The sequence below is a fragment of the Asparagus officinalis genome, chromosome 6, assembly GCF_001876935.1.
Source record: "Asparagus officinalis chromosome 6, Aspof.V1, whole genome shotgun sequence".
NCBI lineage: Eukaryota > Viridiplantae > Streptophyta > Magnoliopsida > Asparagales > Asparagaceae > Asparagus > Asparagus officinalis.
Window position 1 is genome coordinate 17,526,845 of NC_033799.1, and position 16,930 is coordinate 17,543,774.

The window sequence follows — 16,930 nt, forward strand, 5'->3', positions numbered from 1 at the left end:
GGAAAGGAATCGAAAGGGGATTTGGTTTTGGTCCTAATGAAGTAAGGTTGACTAAGTGGAGTCCTGAGACGATCCTAACTGTCTTAAAGGTTTGAATCGTTCAATTTGTGGAGCCTTGTCTTCATGGAAGAATCGAACGGAGATTTTGGTTTGGTCTAAACTGTATAGGTTTGACAATGGGGATCTTGACGACGATCCTAACTGTTTAATAGGTTTGATCGTCATTGTGGACCTCCTCGTTCATAGACGAATCGAGAGGGGATTTTGGCTTGGTCCTAATCTGTTTCAAGTTGACCAATTAGGGTGAGAGGGAAGATTGATCCAACGAAGTGACGATCTCACTCTCAGTAATAGCAATATTCGGAAATCACCGTGGGATGTAGTGTTTAACATTTGTTTGTAATGATCGGGTTATCTAAGAAAATTACATATAGATTCTTTTGGGAACTCCGCCACATGAAACCATCCACTCCCAGCTTTTTCTTGCGATAATCTGAGTTTATCATTATGTTTAGGCTATATTAATCGGGTTATCCTTAATAAGTACATGCATGGCATTCTCTCAGGAATCCCGTGAAAGAAGAAATAGTTTAGACTCAAACTGTGACGTATTAAGGAGCATTTATAACTCGTATACTTTTCCGGAGTGAAGATGGAGAAGCGAGTTTATACATCGTATACCATCGGTCCAGACTGAGGAGCAGTTCTATACTCATATACTTATCGGAGTCAGCGAAGACAGTTTATATCTCGTGTAACAATGGGTAATATGGTTTCTTTACTCGACCTCTTTCGCCGTATGACGCAGACTCAATAATGCTTGATCTTATTTTTGAGTCGCAGAAGCAAAATATTGGTCGAGAAGAATCTCTGTGGTATGCACAGTAGTTTGGATCTTAATCATCTTAGGCAGCGCTCCTGATCTTTAAATGGTGTAGGCTCAATTTGTCATTCAGTGAGGAGGTATTCCATATGGCTGAGGCTTCATTCATCATTCGAAAGAGACTACTCACTTTTGAAACCTCGGATCGAGAGTCCGCGTTCCTAGCGATTGTATATCGCGGTTGGACCTCTCTCAACTTTCTTTCTTTTAAGAAAGTGTTCAGCTTGTTCACGACAACGTAGTTTAATCTTTGCCAAGTGTGGATTGGTGACACCCCAGAGCTTCTCAGGACATGCGCCCTGATGACGAGGTATGATATTGAGTGAGCATGATGGCACATTAGGAGGAGTTCTAAGATGAACCTCTTATATTTTTTGAGAGGAACTCTCGCAATTCAAATCTATTATGAGGAGGATATATACACTTTGCAATGATTGGACGAATCGCTAGCAAAAATTGGTATGAATTTATGATCTCATTGGCGTTCAACTTTTTGTACATCCTCACTGTGCCGCGCATAATGGTAAGGGTTCCGACTTTTGGTTATCAGGAGCAAGCATGCTACTCTTAGACAACTGAGCTGAGCTAGACAAACCATATAAGAAGGAAAATATGCTACTAAATGCTACAGTACCAAAGCGAATCTATAACAGCCCGCTGCGTTGGCGCGTCGGTACCTACCACCGAACACAGGCGGCCCCACGCTAAGGGTGTCACACAAGATGACCGAGCATGTAAAGCCTTCGTTCCAGAGATCATGCCCAAACTGAGACTGAAATAAATCAAGTGCTGAATCGGCGAATCTCGCTCAACAGATGAAGATAAAGTAATCAGTGGTTAGCTAAAATTAATATCAGTCAGACGAACATACGGTATCTGAACTATCCCTTTTGGATAGGCGAATGGAATACCCGCTCACACAGCAACACCCTCCAAGCAACAGAAAATAACGAAAAGTAACTCACTCATAATGTTAGGTAAGGTTATTTTATGCTACGGTGGCAAAGTGTGACACTTTCAGTATGTATCGATAGCAGTTATAGTTCTATGTATATCCAGTGCTATTCGATACTATGTCTTCAGTCTGAGTTCATGATTTGTATGTTGTAAAGTGAGTTAGATAGCATCTAAAGCTTATTTTGGATTCTTCCGGTATAGACGCTGTCCTATCAGCCTACGGTACTTTTGCTTGTTCAAAGTAGCGTTTTACAGTTGGAGAATACCTCTATATACCTTATAATATCAGTATATTCGTGGCAGCAGATGTGTATGAAACCACGTTGTTGGTAAGCTAGGTGCAATTGTTATAAGAAGCGTGGATGGTTTTTTTTAGGTAGTCCTCGCCTCCGCTCAGCAGCGCTATGTGGACTAATTCGCGACAGCTGTCAAACTAACCCATAATGAACTTCATGCCACTCTGGATCACTATCATCCACAAGCTTTCTGAGTGTGGGCGTACATTTGGATTTGACATATCAGATCAGTTGACATGAAACTGGCAGCGAGGGTTGACGCGTGCCCCGCTTCATGAGCTCGTAGCTAAGAGAACAATTTGTATGCTCACCGCCGATCAGATCGGCAGTGGTCTGGGATAGCTAACTACAGCAATTGGTGTCTTGCACTTCATAGCTTCCGATATATCCTGCTTCTGTATGTCTTGTTTTTACATTTAGATTTAGACCTATAGCTTCTTTGACTCATATATGAAATCGGCAATTATGTTTCACAATAGTGTGGAGGCGCTGCCATGAGGCGAAGATCGAAATGAGGACTAAGTAAATCTCATCGGTCATTCATCACCGATGACTAGAACAGGTTTAATCATCAGCGAGTTGAAGATTTAAGCCGTACCTTGCAGTCAAATTAGGTCAAGTCCGAAAAGCTCTAGAACATCGTGCATATCCTCCTCGAGGACAATTCAATTCTTGCGTCGATTTAGTTTTGCTACATCTATACTTCAGTCTACAGATCGGAGGAGTTACTGTAATTGGATGTCAGAGCACTGTGACCCAATAGCTCATTGTCGCATATGAGCGCAATGTCTTGGATTGACTTTTTCCTCAATCGGTGGATAATAGTGTGGCAGATTGACGTCAGGTATGCAATGCCGCAGTATATACTCTGTTTCTTTATGCAGATTGCCGCAACGAGTAGTCGGCTGTACTGTACATGAGAAGTATTCTCAGCATCTGGAGTACAGTCTTTCTTGAGCGGGGAGATCTATTTGGTCATGGCTAGGCTAATTTAGGTCTTCCGCTATGAGGTTGAAAAGAAACAATTTTCTTTTCTTTTGTAGGATGGAGTGCAGATGATTTTACTCCAGAACAGAGACTGTGGTTCGTCTGCAGGATAAGAGACTATCTCGATTGAATCAAAATCTGATAGCACGCAGCTCTACAGAAGGTTCTATCCCAGCAGTTAACCCAACAAACGTAGTGATCGAGTCAATCTCTGGCTCATATAAAGTTCATAATGGCAGGTACTACCACAGGAAATCAGTATTCGATGAGATATAATCGTGCAGAATATAACCTCTTTTCGAAAAATCAGCTATTCACATCGGCAAGTTCGTTCAAAACGAACTGCTGGATGTCCCACTACTGAGTATATGGTTCTCTGGAGACGAAGGATGCTAACGAGTTCGACTGGAGTAGACATTACAATGTGCAGCTATGTTGCAGAAGTTCTTTCTCGGCTTCAAGAATTATACGCTGCTGCGTTTGGTACCGATGCCAAATCCTATGCGTAGCTCTAACCTGTGCATGAGCCTCCTGCGACGCGATATGCAAACAGTAATCCTTCTTCGCAAGTGGTGGAGTGGAAAAGATAGTGACGATCTTCTGTAGCTGTGAGTTGTAAATACTGTCTGTGCACTATCGGATTAGAGTAAAATATTGTTTTGCTCTTATTGTGTAGTCTTCAGAGAGGCTTGAGTGTACTGTTCCAGAATGGTTTATTTCTTGTTGATATTGTACAAAGTCTGTCTGTTACTGTTTATAGGTTAGTTTAATAGACAGTCACGTAAGCGTAACACTAACTTTTATATTACGGCGGAGATATGAGTGGTAGCAATCAGTATACGGGAATCTAACTTCGTATGAGACTCCGAGGTTAGTTTATATGTTTAGTTATGGTCCACTTCCTGACTTAACCTCGCAATGTACGTTTCATGTCATGCAAGGTATGACATTGGCCACGAGTTCTATACGCTGGTTCCTTATGGCCCAATTTGGCAAGTGCGTCTCTCCGAAAAATAGTTGAGGTCTACCTCGTCAGATCAAGATGGGACTTGTATGTATACATAAGCTGAAGAGTGAGTCTACTGGGCCGAGATATAGGAACTAACAGGGGAGTAACAGCCGTAACCGTTCAGTAACTTGCGTACTACAGGGGTCTAATGCGGGCAAGTGACTCCTCAATATTAGAACACTAGAGATTTTTAGGTCTAATCTGCAAAACTGAAGTTTTAGCGAATCATCCGGGGTGCGCTTATGACGGTTAGAACTCCGGTGGGAATACCTTCTTCGATTCCACATAATCAGTTGTAATCCGATAATCAAGACAATCTCCTAGTTCATTTTTCAGCTGCATACGCCTTCCAGCTAACGAATGTGCTTCTAAACAATAAGATCGATGTTCCTTTCAGATATGCCAAATTGAAGCGTTTTGTCCAGAGATAACCCAGCTTCTGTACTCAGTCGTACACTCAAGTCACAGTAGTTGAACAACTGAACCACTCGATTGCTCCCTCGACTTCTAGGCTCCGAGTGATAACAAAGAATCGAACCCGTCGTTTTGTTCGCAATGCTTCATTAAACATTGACAGCGCGGGCGTTGGCTCGCCTCTGACCGAGCCCTTTCTCAGTGGTGAATCTCCATATGCGCCTGAGTAAATCGAGGTGACACATCTATTATACAATTCACCAACACTTAATTGGGCTAGCGCAATCATCCTGTCGAAGTCCATCAGACTGGAAGCTGTGGATCGCGCATAAGTAACCGAATCTCTACAAGACGACAACAATGGGGCGATGCATTCGCATATCCAACAATCGAGAACTCAGTTCTTTCTCATCCTCGAGAGCCGTCGGGCTTATCCGTATTTTCATGTTGCATAAACTTCGAACGATATGCATGATATATTAACTATTACCTATTGTCTATCTCTGGCGAGGGCAACTCAGGCGGAAGACTTACAGATGAGGATGACAAATAACTCAAATTCCTTTCATCCTCGAGAGAATGGCTCTCATTGTGGCTCCGACAACACCTCGTATCGGACCGTTGATCACCAGGATCTTGATGAATTTTGGCTGCAGAACCGACGTCTCGGCAGCGAGACCGTTGGCTCCCACTGTGGTCGCCAGCTGTTGCGTCAAAAGTTGGTTTTGTCATGAATTAATTATATCTTCAGTCGATACAAATGATAATGTCAAAAAAAGAGAGATAGCCTTTTCATAGACTTCTTTACACAACAACCTAAAAATACAACTCTGTGAAACACAACGCAGGATCGTTGTTTAGATACGGCTGCGTGGGATCTTTGCCATGCCGGGGGTGGCGTTAGCCTGTGACACCAAAATCACAGATTCTGATTGAATCGTGAGGGGTTTATGATTCTGACTTCGTTATCGAATGAGAAAACTTAAAACTGAGTATCTTATCAACGGTAAGATATCGTTCTTCTAAAATCAAGTCAAAGCCTGAAATCAAGGAGTTAAAGAACTCGAGTATTCTGCCTCCTGCTTTGAAATCAGCCCTGTGGAGCTATCTGAATCAGCCTGCCACCGCCGCTCCCCACCCCCTTCAAAAATGCTCGGGGTATTTTATGACCCTATAACTGCTGCAGAAACAGCTCGCGAGACTGCATTTTGCTGTCCCGGCTGCCGAACAGTGTTCTGTCTCGGCCCAACGAATAGAAACGCTGTCTCGGAAATAGTAACCGTCAGCATTTTCGTTTTAAACACCTTCCACGTTTCAAACTCCGGTTATTGGCAGTTATCCACGTGATTCTCGCCCACACGTTCCCACGTCTTGAACAGTTAGTGCCACGTGGGCAGTTACAAAGCGGTTTTGATCCTTTGATGGAGCTGTCTTCCGTGCGAGACAAGTATTCTGTCTCGCACTGGCGAGAACAAGTAAGATGTCTCGCACGCGAGCAGTAAAAAACGTCCTCGCACAGCTGAACAGTGAGAGACGGTCTGCGCGTGGGGCGAGAAGTAAAGACTGTCTCGCGTGCGGACACGTCAAGACTGTCTCGCGTGCGAGACAGTCATACTTGTGTTTCTTTTGCTTTTGGATGACTCCTTTGAGCTGTGTTGGATATCTCTCAGCATTTTTGACGCCACAGCAAGGAGAACACAATGAGAGAAAACGGAAATAGACCATGAAAGCATTCAAGCCAGAAAACACGAAGAAAATCATAATCATGTATCGAACAACCACGTATCTTTTTAAAACGTCAATTGATATGAACGATGCCATCTACAAATGGAGTAGGTAATTCGATTTATTCACATACTATGGTATAATAGCATCAACCCAAAATTGAGATGGGCATCTGAGCATCAACCAAAAAGTACGAGCATCTAAAATGTGGCGATGCTTGCGCTCTGACACAGCCATTTTGTTGGTGTTGGTCTAGGCACGATTGCAGAAAATAATTCCATGCACTGAGAAAAAAAAAAAAAAATTTGTTTGACTAAGACGGGGGGGGGGGGGGGGGGGGTTTGTAATCAAATCCTTTACCACTATCCTCTGAAACATCGATTTTGAAAAGAAATAAGTTCTCACTAATTTTTGAAAGCTACAAAAAAATAGTAAAAACTTTGATTGTTTTCATAGGATATATCTTAATTTAAAAAAAAAAAAAAAAGTAAAGGTAAACAACATACAATCATCAACAAAGCAAACATATTATGAAAACTCAAATTTGATAGAATAGATGGTTGCCAAACATCAGAGTGAATCAAAATAACATAGGGGGGCGGCCACGAAGAAGGATGATAATTTGTTTGGAGTGCTCAAGCATCACAAAAGGTATGCGATGCGATTTTCCAGTTTACATGAAACACGCTTCTTATTCTCAAAATTTATTGCCGCTACAATGCTTTATGACCTAAAGATGTAATATATCATTGTCATAGAGGGTATAGATATATAGTATATATATATAATATATATATATAATATATATATATATTATATATAATATATATAATGATATATATAAAAATATATATATATATATATATCGGCGGCTAGGTTATACCGACCCTCTTTAGGCCAATTCTTCTCTCTTGTCTCTCTCAATACTTTCCTGGTATTCAGATGCTTTCATGTTTGATAACCGCTATTTATTATTCGATTTTTTGGTTTCTTCTCTTTTTTTTTTTTTTTTTTTTTTTTTTCTTGTTTCTTTGTATTGTTGTCTCTTTTTCTATATGTACTGTCTTTGATTTTTTTTGTTTTTTTCTAATCGTCGTATTCTATCTTTTTTCTTTGTGTATTCTTCGTTCTTTCATGTTCATTTTTCTGTTTTTTTTTGTTTTGTTATATGTTATGGTTGTATTTATTTTTTTCTTTTTTTTTTTTTGTATATCTTATGTTTGTTTGACCATCCAATCTCAACTTTCAATACTTCCGCTGATTTCGACAACAAATCCCTATCTACGGAGATCATATTGACTTGGAGAATTCTAGACTTCGACCCTCTCTATGGTCTCTTCGGTTCACCACAACCCGACTCATAATCTTTTCGAGATACAAAGTCTCTGCTCGATGACTGCGTAACCTTCATTGGTGAATCGCATCCCCTATTTTTTTTGCAATAACAACAACCCTTCTCGACGACGCCATACATTCAGTTGGACCAACCTCTAAGCCAGCAATAACTCTGCCTTGTCTCTGCAATCATGCAACTGAATGGGTCATCAATATATAGTTCAGGACAGCATGACTGAATTATGCACGTGGTTTTGCATCACTATGTTACAATGGTGACTTACCCTTTGCTGGCTCTTCGAATTCATCTTTTACTTGGCTTTGATCTGGGCATAAGTGACCAATTTGTCACGGTGAAATTAACAGCTGTTGAAGACTTTTAATTATGAAGACCAGTTCACTATCATATAATGTCTTATAATTTACTTGGATTTGTTGATGGGTTGTCCTCATAGATCATACTGACGTCGCTCAACTCAATCTTCGATTATAGCTCTGATTCGGATGATCACCAGCCTTCGTCGTGGCTTTTCGCTACTTTGTCTCGGAGAAGTTTTAGTTGAATTCATGATTTGCAACCTTTTCAGATATTGGGACCGCTCAACAGCCCTGTCTAGTCTTTCTCTGAATTATGGAATTGAAAACGCACCATTACCATTCAAGAAGGGTGATCAATCATGTAGACTATTTAACGCGAGACTCAAAGTTATTATCGCTTGCTATGATTAATTTCTTGTTGAGCGATCATGAGCTCAGCAACACATTCTTTTTGGATTGAATAGTGATTAAGAATCTTATTACGGCGTGACTTATTTTGGGCACACTAAGTCACCTTTGATGATTAGCGCCCAGTTGATCCCTGAACAACTGGCATTCCGCATTCTGAAGGAGCCGGCATATGCTGATTTCATTTCAACCCTTGTCGCCGGTGTCATCAGGCTTTTGTCGGCTCGTACGTTTGGTACTCAGCAGCACCGCGCGCTGCGAGCTGACTCCCCCAGTAGGTGCCCAGCAAACAGAAGCAGCGCAAGGAGGCTGGCACGGGTGTGGGCAGTGGCGTGGTGGCCACAATCGAGGTTTTCACGGTGGTCGAGGTCGCACGGCCTATGATGGACATGGTTTATATGGCAATCAACAATATCATGCACAAACTCGAGTTCCTCAATAGAATCACGCACGGTGTAATCTCTCTTTTAATTGTTCCGATATTGTTCACACAAATACTTCTTATTCTCCAAGATTTGCTTATAACTCCGCCTCTAATGAGATGTTGGGCTCTTGTCCATCTACAGTTGCACTATTACCCTGGTTCTGTTGGATGAAGATCAACCGATTTCACTCGTTCTGCCCTGTGCACAAGTTTCCCCTGACTCAATTGTCATAATTAGCGAATTTCTAACCAAAACCTATCAAATGCTTTAAAGAAAATAAGCAAATACCTTGATTTCTAGTCTAAGAGGCTGCAGCCAACGCCAAAATACAAAACAAGCATAAAACACGAGCATTTGTTAGATTTCAATCAAAGATACAGATTACAACAAAGATACAGATTACAGATTACAGATTACAGCAAAGCCCAAAGCCCCAAAGGACTAAGGGCTTGTTTGGATTGAGGGGAATGAGGGTGAATGGAAGTTAGGGGAACCATTCACCTCCATTCACCTTGTTTGGGAGCACTTAGGAGGTGAAGTTAATTCACCCTAGTTCCCTTTGGTTCACCCCCTAATAGTATAAAAATTGTTACCCCCCAAATTGGTGTGTAACCAAGGGGAAGGGAACTCCCTTCCCTTCCCTTCCCTTCACTCATTTTCCCTTAACTTCCCTTCACCCCCTACAAATACAAACAGGCCCTAAAGCTCAAGATGCAATCAAAATCAACGTTAATTCATTATATATGGAAATCAAAGCCTAGAATTTTGCAGAGAGAGAAATGAAAACCTACCATGCTTCCCGCGAACTGGAGCTCGAAGCCGAGAGCACGGACAAAATCACAGATCGAGGAGTAGAAACCCTAGAAAATTTTCGAATTTGGAGCGTGAAGAGAGAGTGAGAAGGAGCTGAGATCCACTGGGTCGCGATTGAGAGAGAGAGGAGAGGTTTTGGCTCCGGAGCGCGAAGAGGCTCTCTGGATGAAGGAAAGGAGGTTAAATTTCACAAAGCCCCCGAAACTTTAGGTTATTTGCAGAAAACAAATGTGACCGTAAAATTAAACAATGACCCTATACACTTTGAAGACTTACACAAAAGTCCAATGAAATTTAGAAAAGTTTTTGTTTGAATATTCTTGCAAACTCAGTTCTTTGATTAATCAGAAAATAATGAAAGGAAGAAAATGAGAGGAAAAAAATAGGGATGGGGAGGCGAATATTTTTTTTATGAAAAATGATGCTTCAGGGTGGAATATATTTTTTGAAAGCACGAGATGTTTTCTTTTCTTTTTAATGTTTATAGCCCGTGTTATCCCAAAGTTCAATGTTTCTTGTTCTTTTCTTTTTTTTAGAGTTTTGCCCGAAAATGAAAATTTCAGATGAAAAGATTGGAATTTTTAAATAAAAAATGGACATGGAGTTTGCTAATTTTAAGAGCATAGATTGGGTTGAAAAGTGTTGACTCTGACCATCATGTCTCTTATCTTCTACGAAGTTGTGTTATAAAAAATTTGCTATCATTAATGTTATATGAAGCAAGGAACCGCTGGTGATCGTCGTGGTTCGGAAATTTTAATATGGCTCTCGAGATTTTGGGTTAGATTTCCATATAAAAATAATAAATTAAAAAAACTTATACGAAATAGTGTTATACCTCCCTCATCTGAGAAATCATCATGCGAAATGCTATCATATTATCTTCACGGTTGGTAGATGTTAGTTAGCGAAACAGAACTCTAAAATTTTCACTTACAGCAAAACGTTCTCATGCATTACACGATTAAAATTAGTTCTTACTATCAATAACACAAAGATTAATTAGGAGTCTGATTTCCCCTCTTAAACTTCCTAACATCAAATACTTAAACACAAATGCAAATAATGCAAAAAAGACACAGCATATTAATAATTCTCAAAGTGCTTCCTTATTACCGCAGGCGAAGCATTTCCAAGCAAATAAATACTAGTTTGATGAATGATTAATAAAATACTTAGGGCAACTTCTCTATACGAGCTGCCTTGTTCTCCAATGATTCGCCAATTCCGCCCTTGTTTCCACCACCTCCACCTTCAACTTTGCCGTGATTTCCACCGATTTGTATTCCTTTCTTATGCTTTTTATGTTCACTTTTTTCTTTGACACGGTTGGCAAGTCCGCGCCGCGCGCGATTACAAGGCAACCTTCGGCACCACCGCCAGCACACCCTCCCGTGCTATCCTACCTGGTCACCGCCAATCCACTACGGGCCACCAAACAGTGGCACTGCGACCGACCAAATCTCCGCTGCACCGTGCGTATTCGCAGCCACCTCCACCAATTCCACACGGACACCTGCTCCAACACAGTGGGACCGCCATACTCGCCAATTCCAGCACCGCCACACGACGTCCACCTATTCGCGATACGAGAACTGCACCCGCCACCAATCCACACGCACGCGGACTACCTCGCATCCACCACACTCACCTCCTATTCGCACCGCGTCCACCAATTCGGGCTAACAGCACCTGCACCCCTCCAAGTCCACACAGTACCAGCTCTGCCAATTCACCACGACACACACCCTCCCAAATCCACCACGGCGACTCTCCGCCAATTCACGACCACTCCACCTCACTCCTAGTTCCGCGCTTGCACCACCAATTCCGACCAGCACTGACCGTCCCAATCCCCACCGACCACCACCTCTCCTCAATTCACCACAGTACGCCGCCTCCGCCTATTCGCTACCATGCAGCTCCAGTCCACAAAGCACAGCGCTCCTCAACTCCACTACAGTCTAACAAGCACTGGGTGCACACTCCAATACTACTCCTGCAATTCCTCGGCACTACCAACTAGCTGCCGTCACGCTACTCCTGCCCAGCACACTACACTAATCGTCAGCAGCAGCCACACTGCGCCACCAATACACTCCAGTTCGCCAACAATCGCACCACCCCAACACACTGGGAGCTCCACCTCCGACTCCTCCACCGGCGACACATTTTGTCTAACAATCTCTATCCCCTCTAGAAGTAGCCTTCTCAACCAAGACAATACACACACTCCTCCACCGTTCCACACAACCGCCACTGCATCAGAATTAGCCTTCCGACTTCATAACAATACCACCCTCCTGCCTCCCACGCCGCCACACGCCACCGCCACAGAATTAGCCTTGCCGACTCGCAAAACAATACCCACCATCCTCCCGCACCACACCGCCACCGTCGTTTCCGAAAGTAAACGACCGCCCGAAGCTCCACCCGTTGCCGGAATTCCAATTCCAACCCGGCCCGGACTCGAAGAACCACTCCGGCTTCCTCACTCCGTCACCATTCTCTCCTTGCTTCACCAATGGCTCACTATTGACGCCATTCACTACAGCAACAAGAAAGAGTACGCAAGCTAGAGACCAAGTAGCCATTTTCATGAGTTTGTATACAATCACATTAAGAAGGCTAAAGAGGGTTTATATAGGGCAAATTTTTGAGCTAACTAATTAATATTCTGGTAGCGGTTAATTTCTTTTGGATTAAATGCTCCACCGCTGCATTGTCTTCCTATGTGAATCTTTTTCATGGCTAGCTTAAGAGAAGAGGAGGAGGAGTGCACATTTTTCTTGGTTTCTTGATTGATTGCTATTGGAAAGAGAGATGCAAGTAGACATTCAATTTGGCCGAGTTAATTAATTAAGTTGGGTTGGTGTTGGTTGATGAAATGCATGAGAAATTAGAAAGTAATTACAAGGTTTTGTTAACTTTCGATTCCTCTTCAAATTCACGGGATTAATGTTTCGTGGGTTCCGCAGGATTTAAACAAAGGATTGGTATTACAAGAAAGAAAGGGGAGAGGACTATTACTATAGTTATCGCTTATCATCCTCTTGGGTATGGGATTTGCAATTCAAAGGCTTGAAATATATATTGAAAGAAAAATGTAATCAAAATCAGGCTGTAATGGAGTCATTCAATAGCATATATACTAACATGTTAAGTACAAAATAACATCAAGGTATTATTCGTCATATGAGGAGATTCTTTTATACGCAATATCGTGACTTGATCTCATGCCAACTAATGTTATGAGACTTCTCTGTGCCTGTTTAATTATTCACTTGATGAAGATTAAGTGGCATTATTGTCATATATATAGGCCCTTCATAGGACAAGGATACCCGTTATACTCTTATAACGTTGCCTGTAATGAATTTTAGACAGAGGATGGGTAAATAATTAAGAGGAACATGTCAGAAATTATTAATAATACTGGAAAGCGAAAAGTTATATTTGTTATTTAATTGTTGTGTGAAAAAATAACCAAGTAACTTATTGGATTGTGAGGTAACAATTAATATATGACAAAGTAACATTAATTCCTTATGAATGGACTTTTTGACCAAATTTAAAGGACTTTGAAATTTATTTGAATGTCGCTTGAAATGGTAAAACAAATGCATAAGTAATTGTATTCATAAATTTGATAAACATAAAATATAAGTTTGATATCATGTTTCTAACTTGATAACTTGTATTGGCATATCAGTTTTTTTGCTCCTAGTTGTATCATTTAAACTTATCACACTAGTAGAAAAACGACCAATCTAGACGGGAAAAAACATCTAGGTTGCCCAAAATTTCGTCTAGGTAGATTAATATAGACGGAAATCCGTCTAGGAAAGTCCGTCAGGATATTTCCGTCTAGGTTGACTCAACCTAGACAGGATTCCGTCTAAGTTAATCTAACTAGATGGAAGTCAACCTTGATGGAATTTAAAATTCTGTCTGGTTGCACCTAAACGGATGGATTTTTCGTCTAGAATAGTGATCCTAGACGGAATTTCCGTCTATGTTGCTTTCTAGACGGAAATTCCATCTAGGATGTAAGAATATATAGGAGTTAAAATTTTGCACAAATTGATTTTGCTGTGTTTACAATATATTTCTCATGTCTGATATACATATAGACAAAGTTTGTTCGGGGACACACAAAATTGAATTATATTTCAATTTACATGAAGTACAATATGAAATCATATTTCAAAAGGACGTGCTTGTATTACAAACTTACGGTATGTAGAAATTCCGTCTTGGATGGCGGGCCCACACTAATATTTAATTAATTTAAAATTTCCGTCTAGGTTTTCAATCTAGACGGAATTTTCCATCTAGATTGAGCCAACCAAGACGGAATTATCTATACGAAAAAATGACTGTCTAGTTTGATTCAAACTAGATAGAAATTTGTCCGTCTAATTTGATCCGTCGAGAATCTTTATTTTTCTAGTAGTGTCAAGAGCTTCAGCAGAAAGTCAGAACTCTAAACACGTCCTCGTTACTCAATCCCCATATTTTCTAACCAAAGTGTTTTTTATTACCTTAAGACATGCACGCGACGCACCGCATAGAGCAGCTTGTATTAGCATATCATGCCAAGTACTTTAAACTCCGAATTTGTCCCAATTAAAGGCCAGGCCCGAAAAGTAGGCCCAAATATAGCGGATCCACAAACCCATCAACATTAAACATTTAACTCGAAATCTTTTCCAGCCTCCGGGCCTCTCTATAAAAAGGGGACCGATCCAATTCAGCTTCGATCTCTCTCCACTTATCTTGCTTTGAGATCTTGAGAATTTGAAGGAGATAATCGAAGCCTCTTAGCCATCTGAAGCTCATTCCATGGCTGAAGCTGATTCTCCTCTCTCTGCTCTCCTCTACGGCAAGATTCCCCCTCAGAAACCCTAGTTTTGATCCTGAATTTGTTTAGATCAGTTAATTTGTTGGATCATCTACTAACAAAGAGGCAATTATATAATCAAGATATATGAAGAGAGTGGAAGGGAAGAACAACTAAATTTATACTCTCTTTTTTTTTTTGGCTGATATGAACTCTAAAGCCAAACTACTCAAAGCCTATAGATAAATAATATGAACTAATTCCTAATAAAACAAACTCTTATAAAAGAGGCGAATTTCTATAGATAATAAACTCAAATAATTTTAGAATAAGGATTAACTTCAGCATCCCCCATTAATCCTAATTTTTTAAAGTCTTTATTCTCATCATGCACTTCAACTTGATAAACGCTTCAAACTTCAAAGGTTTCGTAAGGATGTCCGCAAATTGATCTTTAGACTTACAATAAACCAACACGATCTCATTCTTCTCAATATTGTTTCGTAGTAAATGGTAACGAGTATGAATATGTTTGCTCCTTCAGTGAGTGACTAGATTTTTCACCAAATCAATTACGGACTTGTCGTCAACTTAAATATTTGTAGGACCTTTAACATGAATATGAATTTGACTTAGCACATTACGCAACTAAATTACTTGACAAGCACTCAACACTGCTGCTACATACTCTGCTTCACAAGTTGAGTGTGCAACAATAGACTGCTTCTTCAATGACCATGAAACTATGTCGGAGCCAAAATTAAAAATATAGCTAGAAGTACTTTTACGATCATCATGATCTCCACTCCAATCACTATGACTACAACATCACAATTATTAGATGAAGAATAAAACAAACCATGATCATAAATCCCCTTTAGGTGCCGCATAATTCTCTTTGCAATTTGTAGATGAGATTGGCAAGGGGCCTCCAAATAATTAACTGCTAATTAGACCAACTCCATAGACTATATCTAGCCTTGTACATGTGAGATATCTCAAACTCCCAACAATTTGCTTGAAATAAGTAGGATCAACTTGTGCACCATCACCTTCTCAAGATAATTTAGTACCAACCTCAAAGGAATTCTAACAGGATTGCAATCGAACATCTAAAACTTCTTCAACAACTCTTTACAGTACCTCTTTTGACATATGAAAAACCCATCATCGCCTTCAACCACTTCAATACTGAGAAAATAAGACATCAATCCAAGATCTGTCATATCAAATTCATGCATCATCGACTTCTTAAAATCTTCAATTATACTAACGTTATTGCTTGTAAATATCAAGTCATCAACATAAAGGCATAATAGTAGTATATCACCAGAGTTGTTTATCTTCACATATAAGGCATGCTCAGAGGGGCACTTCTGAACTCTACTTTTTTGAAAGAAAAAAATCTATTCTTTTGTTCCATACTCGCGACGCCTACTTCAGCTCGTACAAAGCTTTCTTCAACATGTATACTTTATGCTTACACCCTTTCTTCACAAATCTAGGTGGTTGCTTCACAAAAACTTCTTCTTCAAGTGACCTATTAAGAAAAGCTGACTTCATGTCCATCTAACGAATATTCCAATGCTTCTGTGCAGCCAAGGCAATTATTAGTCTAATAGTTTTAATTCTAGCAACAGGGAAAAATACCTCTTGGTAATCATAACCAGTCCTTTGCTCATAGCCTTTCGCCACCAATCTTGCTTTATTCCGCACAACCTCGCTATTCGCCTTAATCTTTGTCTAGAAAACTCACTTCACATCGATTGCTTTATGTCCTTATAGGATATTAGTAAGCTCCAACGTGTCGTTCTTCTCGATCGCCGTTATCTTTTCTTTCATTGCATTTATCCGCTTAGGATCTTGAAAAGCCTCTTCAAACATGACCGGCTCACAATCTGTAAATATTACAAAGTACACTATATCTCCATCTACATCAATATCATCATCTGGAGTTACTTCATAATCTCTCAAGAGAATTGATGGTTGGTGATTTTTTTCTTGGTTTTTCAACTTCTAATGATATTTGCGAGGTTGGTGCTTCAGGAGCATTGGTCGTAGATGCCATTTCAGTTGCAACAAGAACATGTCTTCAATAATATCAAAGAGAGTACGCCATGAATCATTTTATGCTTCCAAATTCCAATTCTAAGGTTCTTCTTCAGCAAACATAATATCTCTACTTACAACCACATTCTTTGTAATAGGGTTGTAGAGTTTGTAACCTCTGGACTTGTAGCCAATAAAAACTGTCTTCTCGCCTCTGTCATCAAGTTTCTTTCTTCTTTCTTCTAGAATATGAGCATAAGTAATGGAGCCAAACATTTTGAGATGTTTTACACTTGACTTATAACCAGTTCACGCCTCTTCAGGAGTAAGATTATCAATGCACTTTGTTGGTGACCTATTCAACAAGTATATAGTGCATGAGACAGCTTCACCCTAAAAACAATTTGGCATACATTTGGCCTTTAGCATGTTTCTCACCATGTCAAGTATTGTATGGTTTTTCTGTTC

At 40.4% G+C, this 16,930-nt stretch overlaps 2 long non-coding RNA genes across 2 annotated transcripts in view; both read right to left on the minus strand.

Annotated features, from left to right (window-relative positions):
• On the minus strand, window positions 8,887-9,728 carry LOC109844246. Its single transcript, XR_002247919.1, has 3 exons — window positions 9,549-9,728; window positions 9,046-9,066; window positions 8,887-8,950 (listed from the first exon to the last, which is right to left on the minus strand). It is a non-coding gene; the product is annotated as an uncharacterized LOC109844246 (long non-coding RNA).
• LOC109845187 overlaps window positions 13,638-16,930 on the minus strand; it is a 17,778-nt gene continuing 14,485 nt past the window's right edge. The window contains exon 3 of the long non-coding RNA XR_002248247.1: window positions 13,638-14,489. This is a non-coding gene — a long non-coding RNA (uncharacterized LOC109845187). The remainder of the gene's footprint in view (window positions 14,490-16,930) is intronic.